The following is a 14525-nucleotide window of genomic DNA, read 5'->3' as shown; positions in this document are numbered from 1 at the left end:
TTGCAGCCATGATTCTAAACAAAGGAAAACATCTGTCTTTTCTACACTCAGTATAAAAATGTGTTTGCTGGACAACTGATCTGTGTTGCCTCAGTACTCAGCTGCTGCACATGATTTTTGCTCTCCATTTTAACCACCAAGATTTCTTGAAGGCAGCCAGTCCTCCCTGGGAAGCACCCAGGGTGTCTCGCCAGGTCCCACGGCGCAGACACATGACTCTCACAGCAGTCAGATGAGGGACCAAAGGCACCCTTCAGCACTTGGCTCAAAGCATGCCATTCACAGTTCTATCCTCTGAGGTTTGCTTGCCATTTTGATACCCTTGCTCAGACTGGTGGAGGCAGCTGGAAGGTGGTCCAAGTCACTGTCTGTATCACATTTCAAACACTCAACAAGCTTTCGAAGCAGAGAGTCACGCACTGCAGCTCAAGCCCTTTCAGTCTTGTTGGGCTGTAGTACTTGTAGTGCCATTTCAATACCAAGACAAAGTTTCTAGCACATATAATTTTGATCTTTCAAAGTCACAGATTTGGATCCTTAGAGAAGTAAGCAATCTTTGAGTAAGAAGCCTACAAGCTGTGGTACTGGATGTTCCCATCCCCACGGAAATTAAATGCTGGGACTGAAGTTACAGGTTAGCTCGATGTGTACTGGAGGTAACACAGATTTACTGAATCAGTTAACCTTGGAGACCAGGCAGCAAAAGGCTCCTTTCAGGGTCTCTGGGATTCCCAGATGGCAAGAGAGCAGCAGCAGTGTGAGGACAGGGTGTGCCCCAGGCAAGACAGCTAACAAAGGGCTGCTGTTTGTCCTGGTGGGAGCAGCACTAACTGCCTCGGGCTGGTAGGAGGGAAGGCACTGAGGGAGGAGCAAAGATTTTCAGATATGATTTAGAGTAGCGATTTCACAGCTTCGTTAAGCTTTAGCCTTCATTCACCTTAACTAGGCAGCAAGCTGTTCGGTGAGAGGTTGGTTTTGGTCACTTCTCCAGCCTTGCAAGTTTCAAGATGATGCAGCTCTGGCGTTCCCCCTTCCACACGCACATTTCAGTTACAATGCAATCCTAACACAGAAGTTAACTGTGTTCACAGCTTCCCAAATGACCCAGATTACAATGAGATAATTAACTGCTCATGAACAGCTTTTCACTGAAAACGTCTATCACAGTGTCTGTTTAGGCACTGAAAATCTTCATTACTGTATCTGTCAAATCTCTCAAGAAATTCAGAACTGTTTCTTTATATACAGAATTAGACCAGATTTAGTTCTTGTTTTCCAACTCTGCTGGACTGTGATAAATAAGCAAAGTTTTTCATCAGCTGAACTTGTAAGGTGTTTTTTAAAACCACAAAAAACCCTCCCCATATGCCAGTTGAAGCTTCTGATTCGGTCACATCGATGTGTGAAATAAATATACTTCACTCTCATGTATAATTAGCAATGTCAAGTCTCTTTCTTTAGATAGCGTTCATGGCATATTGTCTGTGAAACAGTAGCTCTGCACTTCGTATCCGAAACTACTTTGTTCCTCTCAGAACAGCTTCACTGGCTAAACCAAGCTCAATCCACAAAACAATACATTATGAAAGCAATAAAGGTTCACTATGATCTTTTTATACATGGATGTGTGTGTTCTCAAATTCTGAGACACAATTAGTAGCTCTGATGCAGTTTTACTCTATGCCTAAACTTGCTACACAATTTATGATGCAACATGTTTCAAAGTCAGTCCTTATTAACTGTTGGCTGTATTTGCAATACTTCCCTATTTTTTCAAAACTTCTCCTATCATACGTGATGAAATAACATAAGAAATTTTATTCATTCTTGACTCAAAAAAGAGGCTGTCTTTACAAGACAATAAAGCAGTACACAATTAGACAACACACAATACTTACACCACATAATGGTATAACACTTTCACAACTTTATTTATTAATACTAAACATGATATGAAATTATTATTGGTCTTTAATACTGACATACACACATCTGTTCATTGCTCAGGACAGCAGAAAACAAGCAACAGCCTAATTCAGTATCAGAAAATAATGAGCAAGGGTCATTACAAGGGAGTCCTACCTGGATAACTGTTTTCACTTCAACAGCAGCACAAGATAATGCATTTTTCAGATTGCCAAGCTGAGAGTCTATGGAATCTGAAAGAAAAGAGAAAGGGTAACAGTAATATGACATTCTAGTCAGTATTGGACATATTACATATTTGCACTTTTTTCTCTTTTAATTGTTAGGAAAATAAATTTAAATTAGTTAACTTCCAAATATCTGATTCTATATTAAACTCTGCAGAAACAAGAGAAGTCAAAAGACTTACTTTAGCTGGGGGGAGGGAGGATTTCAAATGGCATATTTATTCTGCCTCCACACTTGTCTGAGATAAATTGGTCTTAACATTAGAATTAGGCAAAATAATTAATTTTAAATGGGTACATGTAAGCTTTATCTAACATATCTGTTAGATATGTTAGTCATCTGTAAGACTTCAGATATATCATTCCATCTTATACATTAAAAACATGCAAATTCTGATATGAAGTTTTAGGTGTAAGCCTTCTACCACTGCACTGAATATGTCCACTTTAAAATGCTCTTAAGTACCTGTGACTTCTTGTCTGTAGTAACGATGCTCATTTCTTTGCTTCCCCATAGCTAATTACTCTGCTTTGAAAGTTAGCAATAAGCTTTAGCTCATAGCTGGCTGTGCACACCAACACTGAGCAAATGTCCATTTTGCACTGCCTAGTGCTGCTGCACACTGGGAACACCCCAGGTCTCCCCTTGGCAATAAATGCAGAATTGGAGCAGCAGCCATGGAATACACGTAGGGGCAGCATGGCAAGCACCTGACAGCCAAAACAGGAGCAAGGCAGGCCTGTTCCTCCCATGTTCATGGGCCATCAACTCCTCTGCACACTGCAAACTACAATACAGTTCATCTCCCCAATTTATATTACATATAATATAACTCCTCTTTAATATAGTTTGTAGTTACAGTTTATGGACTGATTCAACTATTATCTTTAAATACTGATGTCACTGAGGATAGAAACCATGAGTTCATCCATGAGCTTTTTGCTGCAGGCTTATTACATCACTGACAAAAAAAAAAAAAAAAATAAAGATGTTGGCCACTGTAGCGATGTGATTCCAAGAGATTAAATAGACTGAAAACCATTTTATATTAGCAGCTCATCTTTTCTTCAGAGCTTTCAACTGTGAGATAAGATTGATTCTAGTCATGATTCATAATGTAGATTGACAAAACATTTTCAGGACAAAATCCTGAGCCTCATAAACTAGTCTGCTTAATGCTACTGCTTAAGAACACATAGAATCTGTTAGCCTACCAAGGTGTGGGGAAAATTCAAGTTGTGTTCTTTGGTAGTTAAGCATAATGAAAGCAGCTATCCAAGAACATCAACACTTTGCATATTCAGACATGCCTTATTTTTTATATCTGATGGGTTTCTCCTGAAGGCAAGACTGCCAGCTAAAAAAAAAGAGTATGTCCATGTATCTAGAATCTATTTCTGTCTTTGAAAACTCATTTGTCAAAGAACTTTACTGAACACTTCTCATGGTAATGCTCAAAAACAATTCAGTAAAACACAAAAACATGGCATCAGAGCTGTTCTCAGAACTGCCATATGGCCAGAATGACACAGGACAGAGTTAGTGGTCTGGGGTGTCAAGGGCTTTTAAGGATACTGCAGTGTAAGTTATTTGAAGTGTATTAAGTAATGTTTGTGCTCTATTTCTGTAATACAGAGCAAGGTACTATATTAGATAAGTATATGATATCACTTGTGATAGAAATGTCCACAATCCACTAAAAGCAGGTAAAAATAAATTCAGCTTTATTATTGTACCTCTAAGTCTAAAATTAGGAGGACACAATTTAATATACTCCATCTTTTCTTTACCAAACAAAAACCAGCAGCAAGCAGGAGATGAGGTCAGGAAGAATACACACACCATAGCCTGGGATTAAACTGCATTAGCACAGCTATGTGGGAAGCTTTCATCACTCCTACACATAATTCATGTAGTTCTAGATGGTCAAACTTGCTTAACTCACTGCAACAACTTTCCAAAACATTCTCTACAAGGCAACTAACAGACACTTTGCTAGCAGCAAGACTGGATTTTTTTCCTGCTTCTACTCATTATCATAGCAAGTTCCACAGTAAAATTTAAAAAAGTAGAACTAGTTTGGAGGGAAGACACTACTGAATGAGTTTTATAGATCCATTCTGCTCCCTTCCACATGCTAGAATTAACTGACAGACTCACGGGTGGCCCAGGTGCTTGCCACACAGAACGGGAAGATTCCATGCAGGAAAGCAGAACTAAGGCTGGAGTTTCAGGGAAAGGCAACATTGCAACATCATAAGATGGGAGTTGCAGCAGCTTTAACATCATCTTCGTGAGAAGCACAGTACTCCTGCAAGGCACTCAGGAAAGGACTGGAAGTTGCCACTTAGAAAACATACTTGTGACCATTTCCTACCAGGTGTTGGGATGTTAACAAAAATGCAAATAAACTTCCAAAGTAATAGCACATTCCTTAGCCTGCTTTTTCTGTACCTGCTATTGACTTTCACACTGTACTCTTAAAAACTCACAGCTCTGACACATGCCTACTTTAAAATCTAGCTTCCTATCAACATGCTACTACACAGAAAACATTTCATTACAAACACAAAAATGCAATACTGACTCAGGTTCAAGGTCCATCTGACACAGTATCCTGTTTCTAATAAGTACTGCCAGTGGGTGCACAGAGCACAAGAACAGAGCAAACATACAGCTACCATTCCTTGATGTACTTTGCCAGCTGACAGCAATCTGCAGCTCCGGGATTTCCCATCTCCCTTTAAGTGTACACATGTAAATATAAACACATTCACAGTAAAGTCCAAACCTAGTCAATGTCTGAAATAATTTAAATCAAGTCCTCAGCATTTAGGTTACTGCTTTATTCCTTTTAATAAAGATGAATAAACTGGCACAGCTGAAACTGATGACTCTCATTCACTCATTTCCTAGCTCTGCATGATTAAATCACAAACCCTAAATTTACTGTTGCTTTAAGACAGCTTTTAGAAGCCACATTCAGTCACACACCCTGAATGCAAAAAATCTTAATCCAAACAGGGACATCTAGCAAAATCCTAATGTTAATTCTAAGTGAGATTATAGATTTGATCATCCACATCAATTAAGGACAAAGAATACTTTCAGTAAGTGAATAACCTAGTAGTAAATTGAGCAAGGTATTTCTATAAAAATGGCTAAGATATAACATCCCTGCATAAAAGAGACCTGATGGATGAGAATACTTCATACCAAAATTTTAACTACTATATTTTAAAATGATCACCTACAAAGCAACATGCCTCATTAAAAGGCTCCTGATCTAAGTAAACTTAAAATAAGAACTCCAGACCTCATCCAAAAAACCTAACTGTAAAAAACAAATTCTGAATTCAGCTACCAAAGATAGCCATGAGGTCTAATGATGTTGATCACCACTGTCCAGACTGTTTAGTCTTCCTCAAAAGGAAGAATTCTGGCGCGGGGTGATATGGTTTAGTGCTTTAGGAGTTACAGTGATAGTGTTGATGCATTCACGGTTGGACTTGATCTTAAAGCTCTCTCCCAACCTTGCCGATTCTATGATCACTGAAAGCTATTGCCCCTGAAGTCACTCTACAGTTTACTCAGAGGGAATAAAAAGCAAAGATATGGCAGGCTGTTTAAGAAATCAAATCAGTTAAGAAGCTCTGGAAGCTCAGAAAGGCACGTTGTTAAAAACACGGGTAAAATAAAAGGAAGCTAGGAATTCAGAAGGGAAAGCACACAAGTAACATGCAAAGGCACCTACTGCTCTTCCCAGCTCTTTCCTCAAATATCATCTACCTTCTCCACATGCAACACGCCAAATTAATAGCTATTTATTGCTCCACGCAGATTAAACGTAGGCATTAACAGGAGCTGGCCCCACAGGTGAATTAAGTTATTACCAGCCAATTCATAAAAACGCCTCCTGTTCCCGATACCCCATAAATTGAAGTTGATAGGTCTCCAGAGCCCGGCTGCGCAGCCCGCTGTCCCTTAATGGCTCAGTCACATCCATTACTTGCCAGAGCGAGCTCTGCGCAACGACTCCGGGCAGCCCGGCAGGTTTTAAAAGCCCGAGCACTCGCCGTGATTAGATCCACCGGGAGCTCCCCCGCCCGCTCCGGCGCTGCCCGCGGGGGGGCTCGGGGAGCCGGCGCTGCCGCACGGAGCCGCCCGCCCCGGAGAGCCCCGCGGGCACGGCAGCGGCTCCAGGGGGCTCCCCGGGGAGGCGGCGGCGGCCATCTCGGAACCGGCGCCTCCCCGCGCCCCTGGCACCGAGCGGCCACAGCCCGGCACCTGCCGCATCCCCTCGCTCGCCCGCCGAGCCCTCCCGCGGAAAATCCCTCCGGCGCACCGTGAGCGCCTCGGAGCCCCCCGCCGCGACCCTCGTCAGCTCGCGGACCACCGCGGGACTGCTGCTCGTACCTGCGGCCGGGTCTGACGCGCGAGTGTAGCTCAGCTCCGTCTACCCGCGGCTCCGCTCGCCCCGGCTCCGCATCGCCGCCGCCGCGCTGGGCCGGGCCGGGCGCGCCGTGCGCCGCCCACTGGGGCGGGGCCCGAGGAGCCCAACGGCCGCGCGCCCACGGCCCGCCCGCTCCCAGGGCCCGCGCGCCATTGGCTGGCGGCGGGAGGGGCCGCGCGGGGCCGGGCCGCCATTGGCCCGCGCCGGAGGCGGGGACCCGCCCGCGGGGGGCGCGTGACGCCCTGTGGCGGGGCTGGGCCGCGGGTCCCGCGCCGGGAGCCCCTGAGGGATGAACCCTCCTGAGGGGTGAGCCGCTCTCCGGGATGAGCCCCCTCACGGCGGGGCCGCCGCCGGGGCTGCCAAAAATTCGTTACGGCTCTGCCCGAAGACGAATGCGAAGCTCTCCACGCAGTTACCATTTGTGCTGCTAGGCTTCTTCCTATTTTTGTTTATTTATTATGCCAATGTATTTCAAGTCTTTGAGTTAGAACACCTCTGCATGCACATATTTTCCTCTCTCTAAAAATTTGCTAATTTTTTTTGCTGGATATATGAACTCTCAGCTTGTTTGGACTTTTTTAGCAGTAGAGTCCTCAGACCTTGCAGGCAAAGGTTGGAAAGCATCGGTCAGGGCTGTGCACAGGGGAACAGCAGTGATCTGCAGCAGCTGCTTGTCCAAGCCCGGAAAGGACTAGTGACAAAGCAAATTAATTCATTTGTCAGCTCCGTGCCTTCTATTTAATGCACATGCTAGCAGTGAGCCACATTCTTTTACTGCGATCCAACTATTTTGTGATAATGTGACGATGTTCCTCCAATGCTTACTGAAAATATCCTTAAAAGGTACGGTGGGAAAACAACACTTGGGTTTGCTTCTCCTGTGGGTTTTGTTTCCTCCTGCTTTGTTTCACGCTGCAGCCTCAGTGCTGAAGCAGATCCTTCAGGCTGGCTCCGTGTGCCCTGCTGTGCTCCCAGCCCGGGCGCGGGACCTGCGGTGCTGCCAGGCCGGGGACACCGCGCTGCTCCGGGAGGGAGCCCGGGCGGGGAGCAGCGCAGTTAAAGGCTATCGGTATGCGGCTGAGAGATGGACAGGGCTTGGCAGCTGGCAAGCTGGGTGCCTTCCCCAGAGGAAGAGGCTACAGTCCTACTTGTGTTTGAAAGAACAAGACTTTACTCTTTTGGTGAATCTACTCTTAATAGGTTTGGTTTTGATATAAAACATGCCAAGGAGTCTTTCAGTCTTTTCTAAGCAAAGGAACACAGTGGTATTATAAATAGGTATGTTTGCTACAGGAGTACTGTCCAACATCCACACAACTCAGCTTTTAGTGCACTGAACTGCCAGCCTGCAGAAGTGCTCCCTAGTCTACAGCATGCTGTACTGATACTAGTTCCTGGCTAATCTCTTCAAAATATGTCATTACAGGTGGTTTTGGACAGCTGTAATTCTCCTGCACTGAGAGAGGCCTTTCAGCATTGTCTTCAATCAGCGTTTTGAATGAAGTGCTTAATTGTGCCAAAAATTCATTGCAATACGTAAGCAGTTCCAGAAGACTAGATTCTTACAGCTTCCTCTCATGTCTTTTATTACTAGACATATGGTTCTGTAGTGTATAATGCAACTACTCTCATTCAGCTTCCTTTGACATTTGTTCCTATTCAGTTTAAAATTGCAGTATTTGACACACTACATGATTACAGGATTTCATTATGTTGTCAGTCATTTTTTTGTTTAGATGAGCAAATCATTAACAATTACTTCCCTTTTATCCATATCTTCAAAGACAGGATATGGTCCTTCCTTTTGTGATCCATCAGCAGCTGAAGCATTCCTGAAAGGAAACCTGTTGAACATACATGGTTAGTTTTTGAATAAGTTATTCTCAAAGCCAGCAGGGTAATTACAGTGCCTAGAAAAGCTAGACACATCAAATGTAGCTCAGTTCCTGGATGAATACATATTTTTTGTGGGTTTTGAGATCACATTTTAGATATTCATCTCCCTGTCCTTTTAAAGAAATGTTTCACAATATTAAACAAATACGAAGCTAATAATTTCCTTCTTGTTATGCTGAGTAGCACTCAAGTACTTTTTCATATCTTAAGACTTAAGTCCATTTGGAAAATTAATTAAAAATAATTAGTTCTGAGTTCTGATACTTTATATGCAAACTTTTAGTTGCAGTCAGGCTGTTGTTGGAGAAATTTAAATTCCCCAGGATGAAAGTGCTGACAGACACTAAGCAACAGAACTCCAAAACACGACTTCCAGTCAGAAAGATGAATTGCCATTGTGCCCATCCATGTATTATCCTTCCTTTCCTATTGTAGGGTTTGGCAAGAGTGAGTTGGGCCCTCTATTGGTTTTGAAAAAGGGCATTTTCTCCACAAATCCAAAGCACAGCAGCTCCTGCAAGCTGAACACTCAGTAATAGCAAACGTGATGAAACTAAGGAGACAAGGAAGAACTTTCCACAGATCAGTGCTTTTTCCAAACCCAGGGGCTTTTCCAAGCCATCTTCAAAGAATATTTTTCTACGTGACTTTGGTTAAGAACTAAGTATCTCAAAATCATTGAATCAGTCCAAGTGTGAAAGTCCACGAGCCAGACTAGAAAAAGATGGTTAGGGAGGTAAATTTAAGCAGGTTGGATGACCTGCTCCTTTTCATTTCCTCCCAGAGGTTTTTCTGGTGAAAAATGGCAGGAAGAAATAAGACACTTCAGAAGCTGTTGAGACACACTGGTCCCCAAAACACTTTAGATAGGACTGATATATCTGGGGTATTTTCTCCTGTCTTGCTGACATGTTTGGAAATCTGCAAAGGCAGCATCCTACATCTCTCTCAGGGAGATGAAACAGTAGAAAGACATCTCAGGTGGTACCATGACTGCATATCACTGTACACATTCCACCCACAGAATCTTCCTGGTTTCCTCTAAAGATTTAGCCCATCACAAGGTGTTGGCATCACTCTTTTCAGTTGCTAAGTTGTTTTTACAAGGCAGTTAAAAACATATTAAATACTTTCCTAAAATTATTTTTCCATGCAGGCAATTGCTGTATTTGGCACAAAGATATTATATGATCATTAATGGGAAGTGAAACTGAGCCAGTTTCTCTTCAAAGTGAGGCCAGCCCTGTGGGACAATTTGAGAACTCCTGCTTCAAATATGTTTAGTTGTGTGTGTTTAGAAACTGCTTTGGTGTTATTCACCTCCTGACACTGACACTTTTGCTGTGCATAGCTGAGATTCTTGCATAATTTAACAGAGCCATCTCAGGTGTCTCCCACTCTGTTCCCAGCATTCAAGCTCTGTTCTCCAGGTTGTGGCACACATTACATTTACTGAAGAGTTTACACAACTTGCTTATTTAGGAAATTTTCTAGAAGACAAGTTGGGTAGGTTTTTTTTTTCATTCATATATATTTGATTTGCTCCAAAAATACCTATGAGAGCTGTCTCCAGCCAAGTTTATTTCCTTGATTTTTCTCTGATATGAGTATAAACAATATTATTCCATTTTTCATCTCAAATTCCAACATTGTTGGTGCAAGTGATAGTCATAGACATATTTTTTTCTGTTGCATTTTAAATACGTGCTTTTTTTGTGTTACTGTTTCATCTTCACAGTATTCCAGCAGACAGCCTTGTGGATAGCACAAAGGACTGGCTGAATGGAACTGGAACCAGCAAAATATCTGTTTCAGTCATTGCAAACTGAGGGTACTGGAAAATATAATGTTTCAGTCATTGCAAATCAAGGATACTGGAAAATATGTTAAAATGGTTTCATTTATTAAAGGCATATTTCGTTTGTTTTCTCACTTTTTCCTATTATAATTGCAAAACCTTCTGATTTTTTTTTTTTGTTCAGCAATACTCTGAAGTATTGCTATCTAGGTATAGTGAATGAATTATGCAAATTATTTTATTGAAAGAACATGCACATTTATGTGTACACATTATTTGCCTGGTCTTCCTATTACAGATGCAACTTGTAGTAACATCCTAGTTTGTTAAAGCAAAAAACTGCTCTAAAGATTCCAGATTTCTGACTGATACAGTAGAAATCTGTCATGCTTGTGTAGGACACATGGAGCTTGAATACAGTAGTATAAATAAATATTGAAATATGTTGAACATTATTTTTGTTGGTTTAGGTTGAGAAATTTTTCTAGCTGCTCATAAGGTAATTTTAACTTTCTTCTTTCATTATATTTATAAAAGTCTCAAAATACATCATTTTTTCCCCTTCACCTTGTAAAATTTTTCTGTCTATAATGTTAGTCACGGAATACTAGGTTGGAAGGGACCTGAAGAATTTTCTGGTCCAGTCTTTCTTGGCAAAAGCATCATCCAGACCAGATGGTCCAGCATCCTGCCCAGACTAATCTTAAAAGTGTCCAAAGTTGGGAAATCCACCACTTTTTTGGGAGATTATTCCAGTGGTTGGTTGTTCTTGTTAAAAATATTTCTCTTGTGTGCCATTGGAATTTCTGTGGATGTAACTTGTACTCATTACCCTTTGACTTTTCCATGTGTCACATTTTAAAAGTTGACTCTCCATCTTCTTTGTAGCCACCCATTAAAGACTAGAACCATTACCTCCATCAGGTCTCCCCTGAGCCTTCTTATCTCACGGCTGAGCAAGCCCAGTTCTCTCAAGCCTTTCTTCACGTGGCAGGCTTTGAGCCCTTGGCTCATCTTTGTGGCCCTTCTCTGGAGCCTCTCCAGCTGCCCACCTATTTTTTGTGAAGCAGGGACAAAAACTGAATTCACTATTCCAGGTGTAGTCTGTCAAGTGCTGAGTAGAGTGGGATAATGACATCTCCATCTCTGCTGTTGATGCCCTTGTTGATTCAGCCCAGACTCCTGTTGGCTTCTTTGCCACAGCAGCACACTGTGCACTCATACTCAACTGCTTGTCCACCTGGGTTCCTTCCTACAGAGCTTCTCCTCAGCAGCTGGTAGATCCCAGCCTGTGCTGCAATCATGGATTATACTTTCCCAGGTGCAAGACCTTACTCTTGTCTTGTTAACTTCATAAAGTTCTTGGCAGCTCACTCTTCCAGCCTATCCAGATCTTCCTGCAGGATGGCTCTTCATCCCAGTGTCCAGTGTCCCACTGAGTTCAGGGGAAGCAAACTTCATCAGGCTGCACTTGACCCCATCATCCAGATTGCTTTTTCAAGATATTAAACGGTGCTGGGCCCAATGGAGGCCTCACTTGGGGCAGGTGGAAAGGAGCTGTTTGTGACCCTGATCTGGGTGCAGCCTCTCAGCCAGCTGCCCACCCTGTGGACCCTTGTCTCCACCATAACACCTCGGTTCTGTAGGAGGAGCCTGACAGAAGCTGTATGGAGAGCCTTGGAGATAGGCACGCATAAAATGTCCACTGCTCATCCCACATCGACTGAACAGGTTATTTTGTTGTAGAAAGTGATCAGGTTGTCAAACACAATTTATCCTTGGTGAAGCCATGCTGGCTTTTCCTAACCACATACTTCATCTGATAGCCCCAGAAGGATTCATTCCACAATTTTCCCAGACACTGAAGTAAAACTGATGGGCCTATAATTTCCTGGAGCCTCCTTTAAGCCGTTCATATAGATGGATGTCATTAGTCTTCTGGGTTGCCCCCAGTCTCCACAATTTCTCAAAGCTTGAGGAGAGTGACCTCATAGCAACATGAACCAGGTCCTAACACCCTTGGATGGATATTGTCAGGCTCCATTGATTTGTAGGGGTCAAGTTTCTGTAGAGCTCATCTGCCAACTCTTCATTCACTGATGGTGGGTCTGTGTTTGCATCAATGTGGATTTTTGTTCCAAGGCCTGGGGCCCAGTAGTGCTGGTAAAGAGAGGTGAAGAAAGCCTTGAGCCTTTTAAGTGTTGCTGGTGACTAATTCATCTCTCCTGTTTTAACAGTGGGCCAGTATTTCACTTTTGTTTCTGTTTGTTGGTTACATACCTGAAGAACCCTTCCTTGTGATTTTTGACATCTCCAGCCCATTTCAACTCAAGCTTTTCCTTTTCTGACTGCATCTCTGCACACCCTGGTAGTTCTCAATGAGTATTCATTCACTTCCATCTCTGGTACATGTCTCTTTTAGTTTTGAGCAAACACAGAAGCTCCCAGTTAAGCCAAGGGGGACTCTTGCTCCACCTGCTTTCCTTGCCTCTAAAGGGGATGAACATTTTGTGCTTCCAGGAGAATATTCTTGAAAAACTTCCCAGAGCTCACTAACACCTTTATCCTCCATGGAATCCCTGCCACCTGAGCTCTGAGTGAGCTAAGCTTGCTCTTCTGTAATCTCAAACCTTTGTATTAGTACTAAACTCAGTGTACTCAGCCAGAACCCAGAAGGTTTTTCTGTGGCACCACCTTTAGGATTTCTAGCTAGGATCCAGCTATCACAGAAGTACACACAAATGCAGATCTGACCTTTTTGTTCTGCATGCTTGGTGAGCTTACCATGGATCTTTTTGTTGTGCATAAGCTGTTTTGAATATTCATGCAATTTTGATAAACAACTAAGGTGAATTTTGTCTCTACTCCAAATATGTCTTGTTCTTCTTGCGCAGTGTTAAAGTTTTCCTTACTGCAAACATTGATATCCTTTCTGCCGTGCCATTCAGTTTATACATATATATATATATATATAACTTGACCAATCATGAAACTTCTGTCCAATTTACTGAGCTTTGCAAAACATCCATTGATGCTACTCCATCCAGCTTGAGAAGTTCTGTCCAACAACTTGGAGTCTTCTTGTTCTGTTATTTCAGGTTTAACGGTGGCTGGTTTTCAATTCACAAAATGCAATGATTTTTCATACAATTCCTCATTGCATGATCAGTGGCCATCGCTTGTTTTTCTTACTAGAATTTTACATGTTTATCAGTCCTGGTTTGCAGTTAAAATACTTCCATTATTGACATGCAGAAACCAAACTTCTCCTCAGAGTTTTGCTGCCACCTCCTGATCCCTGGCACACCTACTGGTACCTTATTCAATATTGTTTAATGGTTTGGATTTGCTTAACTAAGCCACTTGCCACCACCAAACTGCACTGTACCAAAAGCAGACATGTCCTTCATACTTCCTTAATGTTAATATTATATTTTAAAATGTTATTTGGAGAGCAGAAAATATACAGTTGTTTGCAATACTTCAAAACCAGGGTATATTTATAAGTTCACTGCTGACGCCAAAGTTTCTTACAAAACAACTTCAGGATTTGTGGAGGAGTTGTGAAAGAATTACAGACATACTGAATGCAAAGTTTAGAATGTATCATCCCTGATTAAGCTTCCACTTTACTTTGCAGAACTCTTGGGAGGGTGAACTGTTTGCATCACAAGATAGTTAAAATGTCACTGCTTTCTTTATCTTTCCTGGCAGTTACAGAAAACTACTATTAATGAATTTGGATGTGGCTGCAAGCCAAGAATGTGCTGTTCCATGAGTGTGATCCTGCATCTGCATTTTAGTCTTCCCCTCACAGGCTGAAGAGAAGACTGATGCTCAAAGTCAGAAGCTGGGAAGTGGGGTCCACTGTGTTTTTGAACGGCAGAAGAAGTATGAAGAAAAATAGAATATAGTGAGATAAACAGTTATCATTTCATTTTAATTTGCTACCTGATTGCCTGATTTCATTTGCCTACATTGCTTACACAAAACCCTGTCTAATCCTCCCCAGCACTGAGGCAGGGAGCAGAGTTTTCTGCTGCATTCCCTTTGGGCAGCACATGGAGCTGAACAGAGAGCAGATCTCCCTTTAGTGTATCCCAAATGATCATCATGTGCCATCATAGCAGCGCTCCCCGCCAGGAATGGTGAGCATTGGCTCCATGGCTGCAGAAGGCTGATCTATTGCTTTGCTGTTATTACACTACACTGTACTATTAAGAA

General features: G+C 42.5%; 1 protein-coding gene across 5 annotated transcripts in view; it reads right to left on the bottom strand.

Annotated features, from left to right (window-relative positions):
- The window catches only part of MPP7 (MAGUK p55 scaffold protein 7), a 146456-nt gene extending 139793 nt beyond the window's left edge, over nucleotides 1-6663 (bottom strand). For 4 of the 5 annotated variants that reach the window (XM_063149276.1, XM_063149269.1, XM_063149285.1 and 1 more), the window contains exons 1-2: nucleotides 6571-6663; nucleotides 2083-2159 (exon numbers count right to left, since the gene is read on the bottom strand). The gene's annotated coding sequence lies outside the window, so the exon portion shown is untranslated. Of the gene's footprint in view, nucleotides 1-2082; nucleotides 2160-6047; nucleotides 6190-6570 lie in introns of those variants that run through there. The other variant, XM_063149274.1, reaches the window with a different exon arrangement.
- Between the last annotated feature and the right edge of the window lie 7862 nt (nucleotides 6664-14525).

The sequence above is a fragment of the Melospiza melodia genome, chromosome 1 (assembly GCF_035770615.1).
Source record: "Melospiza melodia melodia isolate bMelMel2 chromosome 1, bMelMel2.pri, whole genome shotgun sequence".
In the NCBI taxonomy this organism is placed as follows: Eukaryota; Metazoa; Chordata; class Aves; order Passeriformes; family Passerellidae; genus Melospiza; species Melospiza melodia.
Note: the sequence above shows the minus strand (reverse complement) of the source record. Positions and strands in the feature narration are given on the sequence as shown.